A 25,445-nucleotide genomic window follows, 5' to 3' on the forward strand; every position below is an offset into this window, starting at 1 on the left:
GTTGCTTGTAGCCTTCCAGACGAGGATTGTGAGACTGATGAGTGGTTTTGTATAAATTCAATATTGTTTATGGTGGCGGTAATGGTGACAATGATGATGGAGGGGAGGAGAATTTTAGTGGGAAAAAAAATAGAAGGGAGGGGTAAAATGGGTAGGGGTACTGAAATGGCATGCCACGTAATATCCACTTTATTAAATGTCAGTGTCACGTAGGATTGGATGTCCACCTTGGCCAAACTTAACGGAAGAGGGGTATCTTTGAACCAGTAGTATAACGATAGGGATATATTTGGACCCAAAGTATAACGAGGGGTATATTTAAACCTTCTCTCACAATACAGAGCTATATTTGGACATTTTCCGTATTATGTATGATATATAAACAACACTTATCTTAACGCAATCAACGTCTTTTGAGTTGTGTCACACATACTCTAGTAATTTTAAAGTAATAGTACTTAACTGTTAGCCCACAGTTGCGGAATGCCTGGGTAGAAATAGGCTAGATCGAGGGTTTTATTTTATTTACCATATTTTGAGTTAGAGAGCTCGGTTTTCGGCGATTTTGGAGAGAATTTTCACGATTTGATCAGGGTAAATATTTTTTATTCCGATTTGTCCATTATACATGATTCCATCTTTATTTTTATAATTTAATTAGTGATTTGAATTGGAGAAATTGAGGATTTTAGTAAAATTTTTACTAAAGTATAAAATGAGGATTTGAAGGTCGATTTGAAGTGGGAATCGGATGGTTTTGGTATAGTCCATATCGGAATAGGCGTTCGAAATTTGTGGGTTTGGTCAAGTTCCGAGGCGCGGGATCAAGGTTGACTCTTTGAGTTAACTTTTGAGTTTCATTAAAAATCGAATCTTTATTATCCGAAATTGCTTCCTATGGCTTTTATTTATGATATTAAGTTATTTTGGCTATATTTGATCCGTCCAGAGTTGGATTTGCGCGGGAAAGGCTTATTAGTGGATTGATTTAGCTTGTTTGAGCTAATTATCCTGTCTAACTTTGTGGGGGGAAACTACCCCTTAGGATTTGGGTTGTTTGTACTATTCGAATTATGCGAACGACGTGTACATGAGGTGACGAGCGTGTATACGGGCTTATATACTGTATTTGATCGGTTTAGATTCATAGGTTACTTATAAGCACTTAATTGAAGTTATTATTATTTCTCTATCTTTCGTTGTTTATTTTATGCTCACATGCTTTAATTAAATTGTCATTACATGCTCTAGTTTCCATCGTCAAAGTTACTCTTATGTGCATTTACTGGTAGTAGTTGTTACATGCCATTTCTTCTATTGTTGAGTTATTCTCATGAATTTAGACTATGTCATTATTTCATACTATCTCTTTCATTGTTAAGCTTATGTCATGTACTTGAATTAGAAGTTGTTGTTTCATGATATATATTTTCTTGTTGAGTTGTTTCTCATCCCTTTTGTTGCTATTAAGATTTTTGTACATTTTGTGATTGAGCCTTGGGCTATATATTGTGGTGACGTGTTTATTTTGGAGATATTGAGGCATATCGGCACGTGTGGTGCGAGTTGATTATTGTGTTGTGATATTGATGCGCACGCGAAGGTATAAGGATAGGGGTTGATGTGCATGCAATGAGATAAGGCGGGATTTATACGCGTGTTACTAGTAAGGGAATTACTTGAAGTCACACGGTGAGATAAGGGAGCTAAAGCGCGTGTAGCTATTTCAGAATAAACGTTTTTAAATTAAATGCAAGGCTCACACGACGATATAAGAAAGATTGTGATTATGACTTGTGAAATGTGAATATGAGGCGTGGTACCTCGGTATGATTCTTGTTGTACATTCTATGTTGGAAAGGCTTGATGATTTGACAATTATTGTTCTTGTTCCCTTATTTCTTCCCATTAGTGTTTTGATTGTAATTGGTTACTTGTTGTCTTATCACATGTACTCTTTGTTTGCTTTATTTTGGTTGTTAGACCTGCATTGGTAAATTGCTTTATTATCTTTTAATTTCCTTTCTCTTCCGTTATTAGATAATATTATATTTTGTTCAAGTTTCATTTGTTTAATAGGTGTCTTGACCTGGCCTCGTCATTATCCTACCGAGGTTAGGCTTGATACTTATCGGGTATTGTTGTGGTATACTCATGATACGCTTCTGCACATTTTTGTGCAGATCCAGGTACTTCCGCTCGTGTCGGATGCCAGTGATTTGGACTAGCTATTCTAGAGACTTCAAGGTATACCTGTTTGACACTCGTAGGCCTTGGAGTCACCTTCTACCCCTGCCTTTTCTACTATTTATTTTCGCATCAAACAGTGTTGTATTTTGAGACTTCTAATGTACTTCTTAGAGCTTATGACTCAGTTTCACCAATTTTGGAAGATATTTGATAGTTGTACCGTATGGGCTTTACCATGATAGTTTAACAGTTTAATTTGATATCTAGGTTGTTATTTCTGCTAATTCTCAGTGTATGTTAGGCTTACTTAGTCTTAGAGACTAGATTCCATCACAACATCCTAAGGTGGGAATTTAGGGTCATGGCAGTATCATTGTCTTGTGTTGTGGCTAAGTTTTGAAGATGTAAACGGAAAAATTAAATTTTTTGATCTTCATTAAAGTTGTAGATATATGTCTTAGGGTTCCAAAGAGTCTTGAATCACCCCCATATCCTTTTTACAAAGAGTTATGCTCAAAATACTAACAGTAATACATGTGAATTTTGTAAAATAGAAAATCCGGGCAGCACTTGCCCTGCAATTTATTGCCTCTTTTTGGGTAAACACAAGCAAAACCAAGTTTTGGAGAATGAACAAAAGTTATATAACTATGAAATAGCTATCCAGAAAAGTTTATCTCACTTAAAACAAAGTTCTGTGATGACCCGAAAGGTCATCACTTGTTCTAGAAACAATTATGTGTTCCGAGCCCTTAAAACTTCTTTTTTACCTTACTTCAATTTGTGGCATGGTCCGGACCTATATCCAGAAAATTTTTTTGTAAAAATATGAGAAATAGAAATTTCTAGAGTTAAAATTTGATTATGGTTGACTTTGGTCAATATTTTGAGCAAACGGACCCGGATCTGTGTTCCGACAATCCTGGAAGATCCGCAATAAAATATGGTACTTGGGCGTATGATCGAAAATGAATTTCGAGGTCCCAAACCTTAGAAATTAATTTTTGAAAGAATTTTTTTTGCTGAGTTATTTATGAAATAAAGAAAAGAATTAATGTTTGAAACAATTGGTATCGGGCCCGTATTTTGGTTCCGGGGCCCGGTACAAACTTGTTAAAGTATTTAAATGATAACTGTGAAATTTGGTGAAAATGGAGTTTATTTGACGTGATTTGGACCTCCGGTCAAAGAGTTATGAACTTTAAAGTGTTCTTGATGAAAATGATGAGTTTTGAGGTTTAATTCATAGTTTTATATGTTATTTTCATGATTTAGTTGCACGAGCAAGTCCGTATGATGTTTTTAGGTTGGTGTGCATGTTTGATTTGGAGCCCCGAGGGCTCGGGTGAGTTTTGGATAGGCCACGGAGTGGAATTTAACTTAGGATGTTGCAGGTTTTTAGCTGGTATGTTGTAGGTCTGAAATGCGAAGCCTGGCTCGCAAATGCGAGTAGACCATCGCAAATGCGAGAGAAGGCTTGGGCAGGCCTGATCGCAAATGCGATCACTTCTTCGCAAATGCGAAGAGGCCCAGAAATTCCCCTCGTCGCAAATGCGACAATCCCATTGCAAAAGTGACTTTGCAATTGCGATTATTAGTCTTAAATGCGACAATATCAGACTTCAGAAGGGTTCGCAATTGCAACATCTGCGACCTGCAAATTCATAACTTAGTCGAAAATCTTTCATTTTTCAAACCCTTTCAAAACCAAAACACTCTTGGGCGATTTTTTAAAGACAAGTACTCTTCCAAACCAATTGTAAATCATTTCTAACTTATTTTTATTAATCTTTAACATCTTTTCTCATGATTTCAACTCTAAATCAAAGGTTTTTATGGGAGAAATTAGGTGTTTTGGGTAGAATCTAGATTTTTCAAATTTTGGGGATTTGGACCTTGATTTGAGGTCCGATTTCAAAACAAATTATATATTTGGGTTTATGGGGGAATGGGTAATCGGGTTTTGGTTCGAACCTCGGGTTTTGACCATGTGGGCCTGGGGGCGATTTTTGACTTTTTGGGAAAAACTTTAGAAAAACCTATTTTCATGCATTGAAATGGATTCATTTAGCATTTATTCATATAGTTAAGTAAATTGTGGTTAGATACGAGTGAATTGTTGGACTGTCCCTACCACTACCCTTTATCAAGCTGGTTTACAAGAGTTCTGGCTTTCCCAACCAGACAAAACTTCTAGGGAATCTAATTTCTTTCGAACATGTAAGTTGTTTGACAGCTTTCCTTCTCTCCTCTTGCTCGACGAACCAACTTCAGGCCTTGATTCGTCCTCCGCAAGGAAGGAACGAGTCGGTTCCCCTTTCCGTCTTTCGGTAGCATAAAGAAAATAGATTAAAATTGACAAACCACCAAAAGAGTGGAATCAAGAGGTAAAGCGATAGTTGAGACTTGGATTGTGTCCGTGGCATCGAGGTAAGTATTTGGTCTAACCTTAGCTTGAGGGATTAGGAGTTGTGTCCTATTTGCTATGTGTTATTTGTTGAGTACGAGTATAGGCATGGTGACGAGTATCTATACGTTGGTGTCAAGCATGCCCGTGAGTTTTATTCTATGAACAATGTGACTCCGTTTGTATTTTTCATGCCTTATGTGATGATTTCTATTATTGAGCAAAGCTTGTGGAAGTAATAGTGATATTTGAACATTGAAAAGCGTTGGCTCAAGTTGTATAATGAATTGTGGAAGTATAATTGGCAATTGAACCTTATAGAGCATTGGCTCAAGTTGTGAAGTGAGTTGTGAAGTAAAAGTGAAAAAAGGAAGAGAATTATTATATTGTCTCCCTTACCAGGATGTTGTTGCTTTAAATGCTATCTCCCTTGCCGAGATGTTGATGCTTTTGATATTGTTCCCTTGCCGGGATTTGATTGTTGAGTTATTGTTCCCTTACCGGGATTTTATTGTAATTTATTTATTTCCTTGCCCTATTGCTTGTGATTGTTGTTTGGGTGAGGAAGAGTATTAAAGCACGAAGGGTGATGCCGTGTATTGTTTTGGTGACAGAGTGTTAAAGCACGAAGGGTGATGCCGTGTATGATTTTGTGAGGAAGAGTGTAAAGCACGAAGGGTGATATCGTGCCGCACGATGAACAATTCCGTGCAGGTTATATTGATTTTTACGGTGAGGACGAGAGTAAAAGTATGAAGGGTGATGCTGTGCACTTGTTTTATTTTTGATTCTTGTTGATAATTGAGTTATGGTGTTCCTTATATTTACCTGCTGTCTTTCTGTTATCATTTGATGTATCCCCGCAGCATGTTTCCCCCTCCCATTCTTAATTGTATATTCTTGCTTTTATTTTTCTGATGTATATGATTTAACTGCACAGGTTTATTTGGTAGTCTGGTCCTAGCCTCGTCACTACTTCACCGAGGTTAGGCTAGGCACTTACCAGCACATGGGATCGGTTGTGCTGATACTACACTCTGCACTATGTGCAGATCCTGGCGCAACAACTTTTGGACCTTAACTTGGGGTGGCTGCCTTTAGTCCATTCGGAGACCCAAGGTAGTCCGGTAGGCGTTCGCAAGCCCTAGCGTCTCCCTCTATCCTTTCGTCCTATTTCATTTATGTATTTCAGAAACAATGTCGCATTTATTTTTTGGACCTTATTTGTAGTATTCCTAGATCATCTGTGAAGTTGTGACGCCAGTTCTAGGAAGCCTTTGTTTAAGAAATTGTATTGGAAATATTTAAATGGTTTTATTTGTCTCTTTCGCTTGTTTAAATTTCGTTGTTTTTAAACTGTTGGTTCACAATTTTTAAAGGATTAAAAATGGGAAAAAGGGTAATTTGCTCAAACGGTTGGCTTGCCTAGCTTTCACTAGTAGGCGCCATCACGACTCCTGAGGGCGAGAAATTCGGGTCGTGACAAGTTCTATACAAGGAGATATGATGAAAACACTAACAATTGTCTAGTATAGAAACGGATTTAGTAACTTACCACAAAAGAGAGGAGCAACTTGTGGTTTAACAAGAACAATACTTGATGGTTGGCTTAGTCGAAAAACCTAGAGGTTTTGGTGTAATATTTCTAAAGGTAATAAGAATAGAGGACTAAGGTTTTCTTTGTCACGAAGGAATGAAATGAGAGGTGCTTGTGAAAAGTTGTGTCCAAAAAAGGTATATATTACTTAGATAAGGATCAAGAAGTGGGCTAACCCAAAATACTTCCTATTCTACTTCTTACTAATTTAACAAAAATGATAATAAGTGTGTTCTACATAACAAAACCATGTCAACTCCTTATAAATATGACCGCAATGTAAAATAAACAATTTTCAAATATCGTCAAATTTTAGTTTAGGAAGTGCGAAGTAAAATCTATCCTTATTATATAGATAGATGGTCAATTGAGAATGTAAATATTAGTCTAAAAACTTTGGGGTATTACAACTCTCTCCCTTTAAATAAATTTCGTCCCAAAATTTACCTTATACTAGTCCCGAAATAAATATGGATATCGAACTTGCATATCCTCTTCTCGCTCCCAAGTAGCTTCCTTGCCAGAATGATTTCTCCAAAGGACTTTCACAAAGGTGACCCTCTTATTTCTAAGCTCTTCTATCTCACGCGCTAATATTTGGATTGGTTGTTCTTCATATGTTAAATTAGGATTGACCTCAATAGATTCAACAAGATGGACATGAGATGGATCTGAGTGGTATCTTCTAAGCATAGAAACATAGAAGACATTGTGGATCGTGTCTAACTCTGGTAGAAAAGCTAGTTTATATGCAACTGGGCCAATTTTTTCCAGCACTTCATAAGGTCTAATAAATCAAGGACTAGGTTTCTCTTTTTGACCGAATCTCATCTTTTTCCATGGAGAAATCTTTAAAAATACCTTATTCCTGACTTAATGCTTAGTTTCACACCTCTTAAGATTAGCATTAGACTTTTGTCTATCTAAAGCAATTTTTCAGCGATCCTTGATGATTTTTACCTTATCTTCAGTTTGTTGCATGATCTCAGGACCCATCAATTTTCTTTCACCAACCTCGTTCCAATAAAGAGGAGTTCTATATTTCTCTCATATAAAGCTTCATAAGGAGGCATGCATATACTTGATTGGTAGATATTATTGTAAGCAAATTCTATCAAGGCTAAGTGTTTGTCCCAACTACCTTCAAACTCAATAATACAGGCTCGGAGCATATCTTCTAAGATTTGTATTACCCTCTCGGACTGGCCGTCTGTCTGAGGATGAAAAGAAGTACTAAAATTCAACCTAGTACCCAAAGCTTCTTGCAAAGTAGTCCAGAATCTAGATGTAAACCTCGGGCCTCGGTCAGATACAATAGAACAGGAACCCCATATAGCCTCACAATCTCATTAACGTACAATTCTGCTAAATGTTCAAGTGTGTAGTTCGCTCTGATTGCCAAGAAATGAGCAATCTTGGTTAGACTATCAACTATAACCAAAATTGCATCATGATCTCTTTTAATGCGTGGAAGCCTAGAAATAAAGTCAATCATTATTGTGTTCCTTTTCCACTATGGTACGGACAAGGGGTGTAGCAAAGCAGCCGGGACTTGATGCTCGACCGTTATTTGTTCACAAATCAAGCATTTAGAGATAAACTCTACAATTTCTTTCTTCGTACCATTCCATCAGTAGTGTTCTTTGATGGTTTGGTACATTTTAGTGCCTCCAGGATGCATTGCATATAGTGAAGTATGTGCTTCACTCAGAATTTCTTTTCAATTTGTCATTCGTCGGAGCACGTAACCTATTTTGGATACGACACCATCTTCCCTCAAATTAAAATCAAGTTTTTTCTCCATTTCAAACTTTTTTGATCATTTTCACAAGCAACTCATCAATTTGTGCTTCTTTTACCTGATCAAATAGAACTGGCTTAACTTGCAAACTTGCAACAATAGAACCATCAGCTTTAAATGCAAGAAAAGAATTTATGGCTCTTAATTCAAGAAACAAAGTCAAAGGACTTAGAGATAAACCGGCAAAGGATTTGCGACTTAGAACATCAGCAACAACATTAGCTTTACCCAGATGATAGTCAATTGTGCGCTCATAATCTTTGATAAGCTCAAGCCATCTATGCTGTCTCAAATAACTCGTTCTGTATACCCAAGTACTTCAAACTCTTGTAATTAGTGAATATATGATACATTTTTTCATATAAGTAATGTCTCCAAATTTTCAAAGCAAACTCTATGAAAGCAAGCTCAAGGTCGTGAGTAGGATAATTTAACTTGTGTGGTTTTAATTTTTAAGAGGCATACACAACCACTTTCCCTTTTTTGTATCAGAACACAACCCAAACCATGATGATAAGCATCACTTTATATCACATATTCTTTCCCTTCAGTCGGTAGAGTAAGTATAGGAGCTTTAGTCAATGAAGATTTGAGCTTTTGAAAGCTCTCTTGACATTAGTCATCCCACGCGAACTTGACGTCCTTCCTCAAAAGTTTAGTCAAAGGAGAGGATATAATGGTGAAGCATTTGACAAACCTTCTATAGTATTCCGCTAAGCCCAAGAAACTTCTTATTTCAGTTGGATTTTTAGGTGGTTTCCATTCAACAATAGCTCGAATCTTACTAGGATCAACTTTCACACCTTCTAACATGCACCAGAAAAGCAACTTCACTAAGACAAAATTCATATTTGGAAAGCTTGGCATAGAGATTTTTCTCCTCCAAAATTTGCAAAATAATCCGAAGATATTTATCATGATCTTCACTATTATTTGAATATACTAAAATATCATCAATAAATACCACCACAAATTGATCAAGATAAGACTTGAATACACTATTCATTAGATCCATGAATATCGTAGGAGCATTTGTCAACCCAAATGGCATCACCAAAAATTCATGATGACCATACCGAATTCTAAAAGCAGTTTTAGGAATATCTTGATCACTTACTCACACTTGGTAATACACAAACCTCAAGTAAATTCCACCTAACGACTCCCCAACAGTAGGAAAAAGGCATTCTTCTTTACTAGCATCATGCTCAATCTTGTCAACGCATTTTCTATAAAACCTTGAATCTCCACCCTCCAAATATCGTGAGCAAAATGCCAAGCATTCATTTGCTATATATGCTTCTGCTATTGAACCTTATGGGCATGCACAATTACGAACATATAATTTTAACGTATCCAAGTACTTATGAAATAAAGTAATATTATTAGTTTGATATTAAAATATTTAACTACTAAAGATATATAATAAAGATTCATTGATTCTTCATACCTCTCAATTAGATACATCCACCGATAATGTACTGGTCCTGCCTGTCTAGCCTCAGTTTCCAAGTGAATAACCAAGTGTACCATAATAGTAAAAAATCCTGAGAGAAAGAGTTTTCTCATCGTAGACAATGTTTCTGGAATTTTTTCTTAAAGTAACTTTAACTCATCTAGTTTTAGCTTTTTGCTGCACATAACACGAAAGAATGTGCATAGTTCAATTAGAACTGAACTGGATTTTTTATCTATTGACCTCCGCAAGGTAAGAGAAAAAAGTCCTTGCATTATAACATGGCAATCATGAGTTTTTAGCCCAGATATCTTTCGTTTGCGAATAAAACGTAAAATATTAGACATATAGCCATGTGGAAACTTAGCATTTTGTAGTAATTTATAAAATAACTCTTTTTCCTTTGGAGACATTGTAAACAAAGTAGGAGGAAGATATGCTCTCCCACTAGCTTGATATTGACGCCATAATCTTGGTCTTATGTTTATCTCCTTCAAGTCCAATCGAGCTTCTAAGTTATCTTTAGATTTTTTACCAAGATCCAATAGTGTATAATAAGTTATCACACATATTTTTTTCTATGTGCATCACATCAAGATTATGGGCACTAAGTTAGACTCCCAATAAGGAAGATCGAAAAAAATGCTCCTCTTTTTCCATGTGTTTTTCATCACTCCACTTACCCCTTCACTCATTGACCAAGAGTAAATTTATATCTTTAACTTGATTCAAAACTAGTGACCTAGATATCAGACACGGTGCAGGTCTTGTTTCTTTAGTCCCATCAAACGATTTTGCATCATTCAAATATTTATGTCCCAAATTCAAGAAGCGTCGATGCCCCATGTATCAAAACTTTTTGCCATGTCTAAGCCTTCTAGACTGAGTGTTTATGCTACAAGAAGGGCATGAAAACCGACCATAAATGCACCATCCAGAGAGAGTGCCATATGCTGAAAAATCATTTATAGTCCACATGAGAGCTGCTCGCATTTGAAATATCTCCTTAGTAGAGGCATCGTACGTTTCTACCCCGCCATCCTGTAATTCATTTAATTCTTCTATTAAAGGTTGCAAAAAGACATCAATATTATTTCCATGTGCTTTCGGTCCAGGAATAAGTAAGGACAGAATGAAGAACTCTTGCTTCATGCACATCTATGGTAGAAGATTATATGGCATTAAAATTACTGGCCATGTATTGTGAACAGTTCGCAATGTACCAAATGGATTAAAACCAACAGAAGCTAGTCCTAGGCAGACATTACGAGGATCTCTAGCAAATTCGGGATATTTACTATCAAAACTTTTTCAAGCTTCAGAATCTGCAGGATGTCGTAGAACTCCATCTTTGTTGCGCTCTTCATGATGCCATCACATTGCTCTAAAAGTTTCTGAAGACATAAACAATCTCTGCATCCTTGGCTTTAAAGGAAAATACCTTAGGACCTTGGCTGGAATTTTTTTAACATTATTTTTCCATCTAGAAGCCCCACAAATTTTGTATTTATTGACATCCTTATTAGCAAACTCTTTCCTAAAAAGCATGCAATCGTTGGGACAAGCATGAATCTTTTCATACTTTAAGCCCAAGCGTTCAACTATCTTTTTAGTCTCGTAGAAAAAAAAAGGCAATGTTTCTCCTTCAAGCAATGCATCCTTCAATAATCCAAGTAAAGCATTAAAAGATTCATTTACCCATTTAAACATGCATTTTGTACGTTAGATATGTAGCAAAAAGGACAGTTTGCTAAAGTTCTTGCAACTGGGATATAGTTCTTCATTTGCCTCATTCATGAGTTGTTCAAACTTATCCACCTCTGTTTGAGGTTGATTTATAGATGGATGAGCACAGGTTTGGTTTTGTCTCACCCCTTTCACTAACGTCTCTCCATGAACTGTGTAAAACCTCCATATACATCATGTATCATTCCTCTCATCTCATCGCTCCTTAAAGTTGACTGGCTGCAATTAGTTATTTGAGTATTATTTTATTCCTTTAGAGACTCCTCATGAGAAAACAAGTATGACGGCATAATACCATTAACCACAAGATGATCATATGTTGTAGCCCGATTTACTTGATGGATAAGCAAATATTCTATACAAGGACAATTTTTTCTCCATCTTGTTTTTTTTTTAAAAAGCATGGTTTATAAAATCCTCTACTCCGTTCAAGTATTCTTTACTAACTTTATCACAATACATCCATCTTTTATTTCTAGGAATGACCATGGTATTCAAAATATATTTTTTTCTTTTCTGCAGTTATTGTAAGAGCTAAAAAAACATTAGTAAAAAAGAATAAATTCTTAGTGAATTAAGAAACGAGGAAGAAGCATACATTAGTAAAAAAGAATAAATTCTTAGTGAACTAAGAAACGAGGAAGAAGCAGACAAGATAAGAGATAATTGAGGTTGATTCCGTTATGAATAACTGAATTAGAAGGATTTTTATTAAAATAAAACTTATGTTCTCTTACTTCTCATGTAATTCAGTTAAATAAGAATTTTTCTCAAGATTCTAACTTCTAATTCATAAAGTGAGACTTCGGTTTGGCATTTTGGACATGAGACAGAATTCTTGTTTTCAATTCAAAACACGACAGAACCTATAAATATGATATGTGATACATAAGAAAACAACAACAACAATAATATACCCAGTATTATCCCACACTGTAAGGTCTGGGGAGGATCGTGGGTACGCAGACCTTACCCCTACCTTGTGAGAATAGAGAGACTGTTTCCAATAGACCCTAAGCTCAGGATAGTATAAGTACCACATTAATGAAAATATAGACAAGAAAGGACAATACCAAAAAGTCATATAAAAACAAAATAAACAACAAGACAATAAAGTGATCAATAATGAAAGAGAATAACAGTTAGTCATAAAAACCTACTACCAACAAAAAACGAGACTACGTGTCAATACTAATGTTATGAACACTCTACACTACCTACTCTACTAACCTAATTCTTGACCTCCATACCTTCCTATCAAGGGCCATGTCCTCGGTCAGCTGAAGTTGCGCCATGTCTTGCCTAATCACCTCTCCCCACCTCTTCTTTGACCTACCTCTACCTCTTTGTAGACCCTCCAATGTCAACCTTTTATACCTCCTAACCGGGGTATCTGTACTCCTCCTTCTCAAATAACCAAACCACCTAAGTCACGCTTCCCGCATCTTGTCCTCAATAGAGGCCACACCCGCCTTATCGCGAATAACCTCATTTTTTAGCCTACCTAACCTGGTGTGCCCGCACATCCATATCAACATCCTCATCTCTACTACCTTCATCTTCTGGACATGAGTAATCTTGACTGGCCAACACTCAACCCCATACAATATCATTGGTACCACCACTCTGTAGAACTTGCCCTTAAGATTCGGTGGCATCTTCTTGTCATACAAAACACCATAAGCGAGTCTCCATCTCATCCATCCCACCCCAATACGATGTGCGACATCTTTATCAATCTTCATTAAGACCCGAGGTACTTAAAACTCACTCTCCTAGGGATGACCTGCGAGTCCAGTCTCACTTCCCCTTCCCATCCTAGAATCTCGCAACTGAACTTACACTCTAAGTATTCTGTCTTGGTCCTTCTAAACTTGAAACCTTTAGATTCCAGGGTCTGGATCCATATCTCTAATTATGCGTTCATACTGTCTCGCGTTTCGTCAATCAATATAATATCATCTGCAAATAGCATGCACCACGGCACCTCCCGTTGGATATGACGCGTCAGTACATCCATCACTAGAGCAAACAAAAATGGGATGAGTGCGGACCCCTGATGCATCCCCATCATAACCGAAAAATGGTCCAAGTCCTCCTATCCGCCGTCCTCACTCGAGTCTTTACTCCATCATACATGTCCTTAATCAACCTAACATAGGCAACAAGTACACATCTAGCCTCCAAACATCTCCACAAAACCTCTCTCGTAGCCCTATCGTACGCCTTTTCTAAGTCGATGAACACCATATGCAAGTCCTTCTTTCTCACCCTATACTGCTCCATCAATCTCCTAACAAGGTGGATGACTTCTGTAGTCGAATGCCCCGACATAAACCCAAATTGGTTCTCGAAAATAGTCACACTCCTTCTCACCCTTAGCTCTATCACTCTCTCCCAGACTTTCATAGTATGACTAAGCAGCTTGATACCCCGATAATTATTGCAATTTTGGATATCACCCTTATTCTTGTATACAAGAATCATCGTGCTCCACCTCCACTCTTCGGGCATCTTCTTCGTTCTAAAAATGACATTAAATAACCTAGTGAGCGACTCCAAGCCCTCCTTGCCCATACTCTTCCAAAACTCTACCGAAATTTTATTTGGCCCGGTCGCTTTGCCCCTGCTCATCTTAGCACCCTCAACTTCATTAACTCTAATCCGCCTACAATACCCAAAGTCACAATGACTCCCGGAGAGTTCCAAATCACTTAGTACAATGCTCATTTCCCCCTCCTCGTTCAAGAGACTATGTAAGTAGGTCTGCCATCTCTGACGGATAAGTCCCTCATCTAATAAAACTATACCTTCTTCATCCTTGATGCATTTCACTTGGTCCAAGTCACACGTCTTCCTTTCTTGCGCCTTGGCTAACCTGAACAACCTCTTATCCCCACCTTGGCCCTCGAGTTCCTTATACAGACGACTAAAAGTTGCAGTCTTGGCCGCCGTAACTGCTAGCTTATCCTCTTTCTTAGCCAACTTATAATGCTCCCGATTCACCTTTTTCTCCTCCTCGTCTACACTTTCCACCAGCTTTAGATACGCTGCTTTCTTGGTATCCACTTTTCCTTACACCTCTTTATTCCACCACCAATCTCCCTTGTGACCACTAGAATAACCCTTTGAGACCCCTAATACCTTTCACGCGGCTTCTCTAATGTACTGCGCAGTCATGGTCCACATAGTGCTTGCGTCCTTACTACTCCTCCAAGCCCCCATAGTCACCAGCTTGACCCCCAACTCCTGCGCTTTAGCTTCCGTCAAGGCTCCCCACTTTATCCTATGTTGGCTATACATCGCCCTCTTCCTTATGATGTCAAGGTCCATGACCAGGAGCCTATGAAAGGTCGAGAGGTTCTCACTTGGGATGACCTTTCAATCTGTGCAAAGACCTCTATCGGACTTCCTACAGAGTACACAATCAATCTGAGTCTCAGCCACCGAACTCCAGAAGGTGACCAAGCGCTCCATCTTCTTCGGGAAACTCGAGTTTGCTATTGGAAGGTGATAAGAACAAAAATTAAATTAACATATGCATTACTGACTTGCAGTAGGTGAACTTAACAGAAACTAACTTATCATTCAGTTTAGACAGTTTAATATAATAGATTTAAAACTGATTATTTCTTTTCTTAACAAGTAGCATATCTTAAAAGATATTCTTCCAGTATATCAACTATTAAGTAACACTTTCATGATTTAAATTCTATATGTGAATGTGAGTTACAACATCCTTGGCTATAAAAGATCAAAACCGCAAGCATTTTATGAATTATGTTCATGTGTTGTTAAGGATCAAACGCCTATTTTCAAGATTCTTATAGTGCAAAAGGCGAAACTAGAACTAGTAACATTTTTAGAACAGACTCCAAATCACAAACATATCTGGACAAAAATTAATTGAATCAGTGAAACATTAACACAAAGAGATAGAAAGCTAAAAAACTAAATGGTTCACATCCACTTAAATCCACAATTCAAACATAACTACTTTACACTTTAATTAATAGGGATTTTCTTTCAATATAGACGGCTGTATGAACTTTCAGCATATTATGCTGGAACTCCACTATAGTATATTGTAACTCTAGTATATTATGGTAGAAGTTCACATGTAAAAAATTCGAACTCCTATATAGTATGCTGAAATATATTTCGAATTTTGAACAGTATTTTCATTTAAATTTATTTTTACATGAAAACTGACTAAATTTGATTACTTTAAAAAATATGACGACTTTCCAATTATCACCTGTAAATCTGGCTATTTTTGAATTTCACCCTACTAACCTACAAAATAAAGCCCAAATAAGATCAAATATATAATAAAGCCCAGTCCGCCAGAAAAAGAGGAGAAAAAGAGAACAAGAACGCCCCTGTGTTGAGTAGAAACTGGGAAGAAGAGTAGTAGGGCGAAGAAACTCAGCAATATAAACCAAATAAAAGGCGGCAATTAAGCAACGGCTACATAGCTGCAGGTTGTAAACAAACAGAAGGGGAACACTTATATACCAAGAATAAGGTTATGTACCATTTCCTCTTCATTTTGCTATTTTCCGACTTTTAGTAGCTTTATCACAATATATTGTGCAAATGTTATAGGGTTCAGGGGCTGTTTTGTGTCTGTGTCATTTTATTTGGTAATTGGCTTTATTAGTGCAGTTTCTCTATATTAATTTCAATACTCTTGTGCTACATAATTATAGAGTTGAATTTGTTCTTATTATAATACTCTTGTGCTTCATTATCATGGAGTTGATTTATTCCTAATATTTGTTTTAATTTCGATTACAGATTGGGCTAAATTTGCTGCTTACTATTTCTGTCTGAATAAGGGCCTAGAAGTGAAAATTTCTTTTAGATGCCTGCTCCAACGGGTTCAGGAAACATAAAGCTTAGGAAGAAACTAAAAATTGCAAATGGTATATCCAAAGATGATAAAAAGAGTTGTATAAACCTAGATTCTAATGGAAAAGGAGTTCGAAGAAGTAAAAGAGCACAAAATAGGGAAACTGAAAGTTATGGGGTTTCTCATTCTGGTGGTAATGTATCGAGTAAGAAAGGAATCCGTGTGAAAAGCACGGTGATGTCGAATGCTGCGGAGGAAGTTTATGAGGGAGCATTGAAGGGGAAATCGGGGATTTCTGGTGGGAAAAGGAAGAGAGTTTATGCTCATCGAGATATGGACAAACAAGGAACTTTAGAGGACAGTGCTGGAAGTTCTCGTAGAAGGTCCTCACTCAAATCATATAGAACACGAAAATTGGATTTGGAGACGCAAGACAAGTTTTCTGATCCGAGAGAATCTAGAAAGAAGACCTTATATGGTGAAGCTAGAAGGTCTAACAATAGTAAGTTGTCAGAACAGAGCACACGTAAAATGAATTTGGAGAGGCAAGAAAAGTTCTTCGATTCAAGAGAATCTAAAAAGAAGACTTTATATGGTGAAGGTAGAAGGTCTAACAATTGTGAGTTGGCTAACGAGAGGAATTCTAGGAAGGTGAAGGAGATAAGGGAAGTGAAATATGTTAAGGTGGATGGCTATGGGGAAGAAGAAAATGGTAAAAGAAAATCCAAAGAAAGAGAGGCATTGGACCAGAATAGGAGCAAGCAAATAGCTGAATCTCCTAGTAGATTTTTGAGAAAGAAGGTTCAAGAAAAGAAGAGCTTGGGTGCGGATTCAGATGTATATGACCAAAGGCCAAAGAAGAAAAAGCAAGACATTCGAATAGATCCTCATGATACCTCGAACAAGAGGCTTGATGATGGACTGCCTAGTAAAGGTCAGTATCTGAATCATCTAGTTCCACTGCATTATATCTGCTATTCCCCCTATCGGTATCATGTTCTGTTCAGCTTTCAGCCAACACATCCAGCCATATGAGCCCTCCATTATGAAGGGAAAAAACTGCAGTTGTTTCCTCCTGTCATTGTCATGATTTGGCTCCTTTGCAGGAATAGCTGAAGTTAAAGAATTTCAAGTGGATCAAAATTTTAAAAAAATAACAATGTGTAATTTTTGAGCCTTTTGAAGTTGAAATTTGTAGATTTAGATTTAAATAAAATCTTTCTTCACTCGCTTGAAAGATAATACCATGCTTGTGCTATTTCTTATTCTAAACCAGCCATGACAACCTAGAATCTGTTGCGCTTTCGTCAGTGATTAACATGAATAAAAGTGTGGTAGAATCATTTAAACAACAAGAACTGCTACTAGTTAGGGCATCTCCAACCTTTACCCCATTTTTGGTCCCCAAAATGGAGATTTCCCCATTTTGGGATAACTTACTCCAACCATTCCCCCATTTTTTTCCCCAAACTTTTTTATATTCTTCTCTCTCTTCTATATTATATTATTATTTTTCATTTCAATTTCATTTGTTAATTTCCATTAAACAAGTTCCATCTTTTATTTTTATTAATTTGTAATTTCCATAATTAAAACAATTCTACAATAAAATTAACTTATAATTTTACATAAAAATAATAAATGCACGAAAATTAATTTATCAAAATTATACACCAAAGTTAAGATATAATATTAATATTATAAAGACATTACATAAACATAATTAGGTATATATAAAGAGATAAATTAAAAGATTAAATAATAAATTAATAATAAAAAATTGATGAATACTAATGGGGGAGATGAATAGTGTACCCCCATATTTGAGGGAACACTATTCATCCCCCATTTTGGGGACAAAAATGGGGGAGGGTTGGAGCTAAATTCCCCCAAAAATTTCCCCCATTATGGGGGATGGGGGCAAGGTTGGAGATGGCCTTATGCGTCATTCCTAAGCACGTTGGTTTCTACTATATGAATTCTCACTCTCCATGTCGTTCCATTTAAGCCTGTCTTACTCCAGTATAGTTCATCACGAATTGACTAGCTTTACACTAGTTGTCAACCTACCACAACCCTCATGCTTTATCCAGGCTTAGACCGGAAATGTGAGTAAGCTCACTTAGGTGGAGTTGAAACATCTCTACCTTTTTATTGATGCGTGACTTTACAGTATAAATGGATTTCTTTTACAAAGCTTTAGAGTGTAAAATGATGTTCAAAGAATTAAATAACATACTCCACTTTAATTCATATGTCTTACTTTCCTTCTTGGTTTATTCCAATATTAATGTCACTCTTTCTATATTTAGCAAGTTATTAACAACATTTCCATTTTACCCTTAATGACACTCTCTTATAGGAATAACATGGCATGATTAAGACCACATGATCAAGAGGGTGTTTTTGGTATGTTATACTTTGCATTTTTAAACTTCGTGCGTAACCAAACTAAGACACATAAATTGAAATGGAGTACTTTTATTTAACAAAATTAACTGGTAGGTCTGTAAGAACATGAGCTATGATTCTTGACTACTTAGTTTTTTAATAAGTGGTAGAGGCTTTATTATTTTATTGACCTGGAGCAACTATGTTCCAAAGAAATTAACTTTACTGAAACTATTTTTTTCCTTTTAACAGGAGTGCCTAGTGGTTCAAAGTAGAAAAAGCTTCCTCTACTAGTTTTTAACTCCTTTCTCCAGTATAGAGACACTAATAAGCCTCATGTTTATTAGTTTAGTTATCCTAGCTGTTTCATGTCATGTGATGCTAGTTGATGTTCATCTGCAAGTAAAGTAGATTAAGCTTTTTCTGTCTGAACTCATTTTGTCGCTTTCAGATAACAATAAGGAAAAGCAAGAAGATTCAGCGAAAGATAAAACTGTTGAACTGTAGAAGAATGCACAGTTTCGTGCAATACGCCCTAGTCCATCTATCCTTTCTTTTGTGGAAGACAATGTAATCACTCTTTCCAGGATTTGTATGTTTGATTGCCAATATTGTTAGTGCAGACATCTCAGTGTTCATCATTTCTATCTAGAGTCTAAATTCTTCGAATTTATACTGCAGTTGTTGGGTCGTAGACGCGATATTCAGTTAAAGAGGGCAGGCTATAACATTGAACTCTCTGCTCCCTTAGATAACATTCCTTTCTCAACAAGCTCAGAAAGGGAGCGGATTGAAGAGCCGGTACAATAATTAATAGTATATTTTAGATGATATCAAATCCTTGGCATGTCTTTAGCTCAAAGTTTCACTATAGTATGAAGCCACATATGATGCTGATGTTCTCTTTTCATTCTACTCCACTTATTTTCATAGCTACTGTTTCTGTAGGTATTCAGGAATAAGTTGGAATTTTTTGCTGCAGCTAAGGTTTCCTCGTCATTTCCCCCTGCAGATCTTCCAGAAATTGCTTTTGCAGGTTTACTGATCAGTCCCCTTTCTGTTTTGAATTTTCTTTTCCTTTATGCTTGGCTTGAATACTTGACTTTCCTTTTCTCCTTCTTTTTGATGGCTTTAACACGAGCTTGTGTTTTGTGAAAAATGACACACTATCTTCTTGTCTTTATGCATAATTGGTTGACATTGAAGTCCATCAGTTCAGAAATAATTTTTTTAGTAATGTATCCCTTCACTGTGGTAGAGAAGTTAACTCCGGAAAGTTCAATGTAATATGAATTTTATTATTGTTATTGACATCCCATTTACCTTAACTTTTCATCCTCTTGAAAGCTGCATTTATGGGCCCGTTACTATATGGTCATACCATTTTACAAGTATGCCTTTATAAATAATAATGCATGTTCTACGCGATACCTGTCAAAGAATACACATTTTGGAGTCTTGAAGTAAAACTACCATAATGATGCACCTTGATGTGTTGGTTTAAGAAACATAACAGTAATTAAAATGACCAGGCACACTGATTTCTACTGTCCAAGTTATCTGATGTTAGATTCTCATCTTATCCCCTTTGATGTCACATTCTTTCCATTTGACTGGTGGCTATACAAATCTTTGGCATGCTAGAGTGAATTGATTACAACTTAAACATAAAGAATTCAAGTGAGTGTAAATTTGGGTGCCGCCTATATAATTTTGTTACCTTGAAATAGGAAGGTCAAACGTGGGAAAGTCATCTTTACTAAATGCATTGACCAGGCAATGGGGTGTTGTACGGACATCAGATAAGCCTGGACTCACTCAGGTGATACTGTCTTCCTAAACTGAAGTTTGTTTCCTGAGAGACTATACATGAGAGATAACAATATGCACATTTGCAGAGTATTAATTTCTTCAACCTTGGTTCAAAAATGTGCTTGGTTGACTTGCCTGGATATGGTTTTGCTTATGCAAAAGAAGAAGTAAAAGAAGCTTGGGAGGAGCTTGTGAGTATACGATTAGCTTTGACCTTTCTGATCTTTATTTGTGTTACTTGTTGGATTTGTTGGTACTGCCAAAAGGTTCAGGTTTCTTTGTATTAGTTTTGTAAATGCACCCTCTTTGAATGCTCCAATTTGCAGGTGAAAGAGTATGTTTCTACACGTCTTGGTCTAAAGAGAGTCTGCCTTCTGATTGATACAAAGTGGGGCATGAAACCAAGGGATCATGAGCTCATTGATTTAATGGAGAGGTACAAGGATAATTTTAAATAAATTGTCTCTCCTACCTATGAAAATGATAAAAAAGTTATCTGTCCAATGTTGAAGTTAGCTAGATAAAATGTTGCGTATATTCTACCTTATATGGTGCATTACATCAGCCCATGTCTATGAAAGTCTTCAAAATGATGAACTAAGAAAGCCAGTAGTCTGATATGACTTATTCGGCTCCAAGAGAAACTAAAATTTGTCTAGATAAATCAATTAATTCTTCAGTCTTACTCCCTTCCACATGGAAGAAAAAGGGAAACCTGTACCAAAAAGGGGAAAATAATGTGTTTGCAGATATGATGGACTTCTTGCTTGCGTGATTGTTAGCTTGCTGATGACTTGAGTTTTCAATTTTCTGTCTTAATGTTCAGAGCTCAAACAAAATACCAGATTATTTTAACCAAGACAGACACGGTTTTCCCAATAGATGTGGCACGACGAGCCATGCAAATTGAAGAGGTGAACTTAGAAAAATCTTGTGTCCTCTTTATCTAACCTTTTCTTGTATCATGTAAGTACTGATTTTGTACATGCACTATCTTGCAGAACCTCAAGACATACAAGTCGGTAGTTCAACCTGTGGTACTAAGGGCAGATTTCTTAGCTTTAAATTGAGTTTTGGTGCATTTTTGGTTAGAAAACAATAATACTTTGTTTTGGCTTTCCTTCAGGTGATGGTAAGCTCAAAATCTGGAGCGGGTATCCGAAGTTTAAGAACAGTGCTTTCTAAGATCGCTCGGTTCGTGAAACCATAAATGGTAATCCTCTGCCTTTGGTGATGTCCCTTTCATGTAGCATAGTTGATGTATTATTATAACTTGAAAGCAAATCCCTGCCATAAGCTGTAGTCTAGGATAGTGTTTCATGAGTTTTCAACACACGCGTATGCTAAATTCTAGTGTGATGCCTCTTGAGACAGAGATCGGAGCTTTAGCTCGATTCTGATTGCATTTCAACATGGCTTCAGTCTTCTAAGTTTGGCTTATTTCTTGAATAGCTAGTAGAATTTAGATTGGCAAGAAACCTAAGAATTATAAAAAGTGTATGCTAAATTCGTGTGTGGTGCCTCTTGAGATGGAGATAGTCAAGTTTTAGCCCAACTCTTATTTAACATAACCTGGCTGCAGTCTTCTGTTACAAGTTGGCGCGTAACTTGAATAGCTAGTGTTCTGTAGATTTGAATTTTTCTGGTCTCCTTCCCATCAATATCTTTCCTTTTTGCTTGTGTTGCCTCAATGTTCTGAGGTACAACTGAAATATAGTATTAGCCTATCCTAGATTTTTAACTCAGTTAAATAATGACAATCTTGAAAAGAAACAAGTCTTACTTGCCTCTGAGCTAATGAGATGAATGCTGTATGGATGGAATGTATAGGTTTAATTACCTAGCATTTTTGCGCCTAGATCAAGGAAATATTTCAGAGAGCATAATATTTGCCGATTTGGTGATATTTTCTATCATATCAGCTGCAAAGCTCTGAATGTCTACCCAGGTCACATTGTTCAATTCGGGGTAAACTGAAAAGTGTAATGACAGTGCCAGTGGATAAAAGGGAGGTCCTTGTTGTGTTGATTTAGATCTAGTCATTCGGTGTAGATCCCTTTCTTAATTTTCTAACCTGTCTAGTTGTTTTGTTTGGTTCTGTGTCGTTACTAACTTGGTAGTGGGGAGAGGGGACCTCACGCTCCTCTTCCTCTCAGATGCGGTGCAGCTTTGAGTTGTTTGACGGAACTCTTTGACCAATACTTTCTCCTGCTTTCATTTGGTGGATTAATTACCTCTTTATCTTTTCTGGCCATTATATTCATTGTCTAATTGGTTTTGGCTACTTAACTCCGTAGGCGGTTTCATCACATTTGCTCCATTCTCTCTTTTTTATTTTTTTGTGTTTTTTTGGGGGGTGTCCACAGGAGAATCGTTTCGTCAACTTTTACTACATGCATTTGCCCGTTTCAATGAAATATATATTTATGTTTCCTTCAGTTTGTGAATTGGTGCTGATATTATGAGATGTAACTACTGAACTAGTCCATGTCCTTTTCAGCTTGGCTTCAGTGCAGATCACCTGCCACTATCAACTAGAAAGCAATATATCCAAGGATGGGTATAAACTAAATATGTAGTTTTCTCTTGATTGGTGAAGAATGTTTGTAAAAGATGGTGGCTATTGCAATTTTTCATTCCTGACGTTATTTATCTGCACGATCTTCAACTTGGTCCTGTCGGAGAGCTTCATCTTGTTAAATTCTTCCATTTTTTAATCTGAGTTGTTGCTCAGTTCTGCCCTTTGAATGGGTAGTCTACTGGAATCATTTAATATGTTTGAATTCTGATGTTACTTATATTCAGTATCCTAAAGATAGTGGGGGCAGGCTTTTCTTGGTTAGGAAAAAAGTAAAGTGTGTGGTCACTGAAAATGCAGTGTTTCTCCACCAGTTTTCTTTGACTTAAATGATTGTTAGGTTCTCTGTAGCTATGGAAATCCATTGACATTGGAGTTGGTTGAATTGTTCAAATTATAAAATGCCTGGATTCATTGCTAAGCGAACACACATGGGATACGTTGTTGACAATATTGAGATTTTGTTGTAACAGCTGAATAAGAGATCCTTTGACTAGTATGCCTTAACTTGTGATAAGAGTACTTTCATTTGTTTAATATTCGATGGGTGTGTTTGGTATGATGTTTAAAATTTTTCATGTTTGGTTGGCCTCGTGAACTCTTATTTTTTCAATTGAAGGAAAATGACTTCCCTGCTACAAGGAGGAACAATATTTTTAAAAACTCGTTTTCAACCTTCAACCCCACTCTCCACCCCAACCTCCACCCCTCGCTCACCTCCTCTAGCCCCCACTCCTAACCCCCAACCCCACCTCTCCACCACCCCCTCCTCTTCCACCCCCTCCACACTTGTATCACCCCACCCCCTATCCTTGCCATCCCGGCCCCTAGACCACGATCTACCACCCTTTTTCCCCTCCTTACCCATTTCGTCTCTCATAGTGTTTGTCTAAATTATATATTTTTTAAAAAATATTTACTGTTATCAAACCAAACTCCAAAAAATAAGTAAGAACAACATTTATATTTCAAGAAAATATTTTTCAGGAAAACACCGAAAATTTGGCACCTTGACAGAGGAAATTACTTATGAGTGCTCACTGCGTAGTTTATGCGATGTTTCAACTTGTAATTTTTTCAGAATTGGCTTTCCCCTTTGGTCATTGGCACTATAATGCTTAGGAAGCGTTGTTTACCAAACTTTGTTTTTGTGTTCGTGGTTTTAGTTTAATATTTCTCTTCTGTGGAAGTTAAGGCTCGTGCTAAAGTGCATTTCGCCACGCTGCTGTAATTAATAATAATGGAATCATTTTACGTATAAAAAAAATTGAGAGTTGAAGATGTGAAGAGAAGAGGAAAACAAACTAGACCAACAAGTAAATTTTTGGGTGAAATATAAGACAGGTCTGCTGTGGTTGTAAAAGTGATTGTATGATACTTGTATAAAGTTTTATGCACGGGACCTGTAAAAGTATTTACATAATTATATCACTTACAAGATTTTGATTGATAAATTTTTGTAAGAAATATTAATTGACAATTTTATAAAAATAATATTAACTTACTATTATAGATTAAGTTATACTGAAAGTGTAAAAATTTGTATGCTCTCTACATATGTTACGTAAGTTTATGAGAAATACATTATTGTTACAGGATTCTAAATATATAGAACGAAAAATGTTAAATAATTTAATAATCTTGCGATGTGAATGATTTACATTTAAGGTTTTTTTGTTGTTGATAAACCAGATACTTAATTAACAAACTAATAATTACAGGGGTGGCGAGTTAGAGAGGCTGCCCAGGTGGTCAACATTATTTGAAATAGGAGTAATTAATTACAGACCAAAGTTTTCCTATTGAAAGTAGTTCCTAGGATGTCTGCCATAATGCATCATTGGCAAACACCGGAGGAACTGCTAAAATCCTAGTTTTGTCAAAAAGCCTTTTCTTTGCTCCTTCCTTAGCTAGTAGATCTGCCACCCGGTTCTGCACTCTAAAGCTATGGCTGATGGTTAGGTTCCCTAACAGTGTCATCAAGGACCTGCATTCACAAACAAAGTTGTCGTAAGGAATATGACCATGTTTTAACATTCTAATGATCTCCCGTGAGTCAGTGTTGATCACAGCGGTAGTCAGATTGTGCTCTCTTGCTAGTTTTAAGCCTTCTAGTAGTGCAAGAAGTTATGCCAGATTATTTCTTATGGTTAGGAAGCCCTTCATATAACCCAAAACCCAGCCACCCGAGTTATTCTTAAATACCCCCCTATGCCTCATGTTCCTGGGCTATTAAAAGAGGAGTCATCAATGTTAAGTTTGAAGTGGCCTTTATTAGGAGGTTCCCATTTAACACTGACGGTGGCCCATTCCTTGTGAGGTTTTTTCTTGGCAAGTATATGGTATTCTATGGCCTGTGCAATGACAATTTTGGTTTGGATTTGTTCCTTCTTATGGTTGAACATGTTATTGTTCCTTGTAAGCCAAATGTTCCAAAAACAGATGGTTAAAAGAAAATGCCAATTTATGAAGTCATTAAACTTCTTATCATTAAGCTTGTTCCATGTTGTATTCCAAGAATCAGGAGTGAATCCTATGTGCATAGATTGGTCAGTAGCACTACTGTAGATGTTGTTCCAAAAAGATTTGCATTGGGACAGAGAAAGAAGATG

General features: G+C 36.7%; 1 pseudogene; it reads left to right on the top strand.

Annotated features, from left to right (window-relative positions):
* The first annotated feature begins 15,554 nt into the window (after nucleotides 1-15,554).
* On the top strand, nucleotides 15,555-21,462 carry LOC107789852 (uncharacterized; annotated as a pseudogene).
* Nucleotides 21,463-25,445: the final 3,983 nt, after the last annotated feature.

This window comes from Nicotiana tabacum, chromosome 10 (genome assembly GCF_000715075.1).
Source record: "Nicotiana tabacum cultivar K326 chromosome 10, ASM71507v2, whole genome shotgun sequence".
In the NCBI taxonomy this organism is placed as follows: Eukaryota; Viridiplantae; Streptophyta; class Magnoliopsida; order Solanales; family Solanaceae; genus Nicotiana; species Nicotiana tabacum.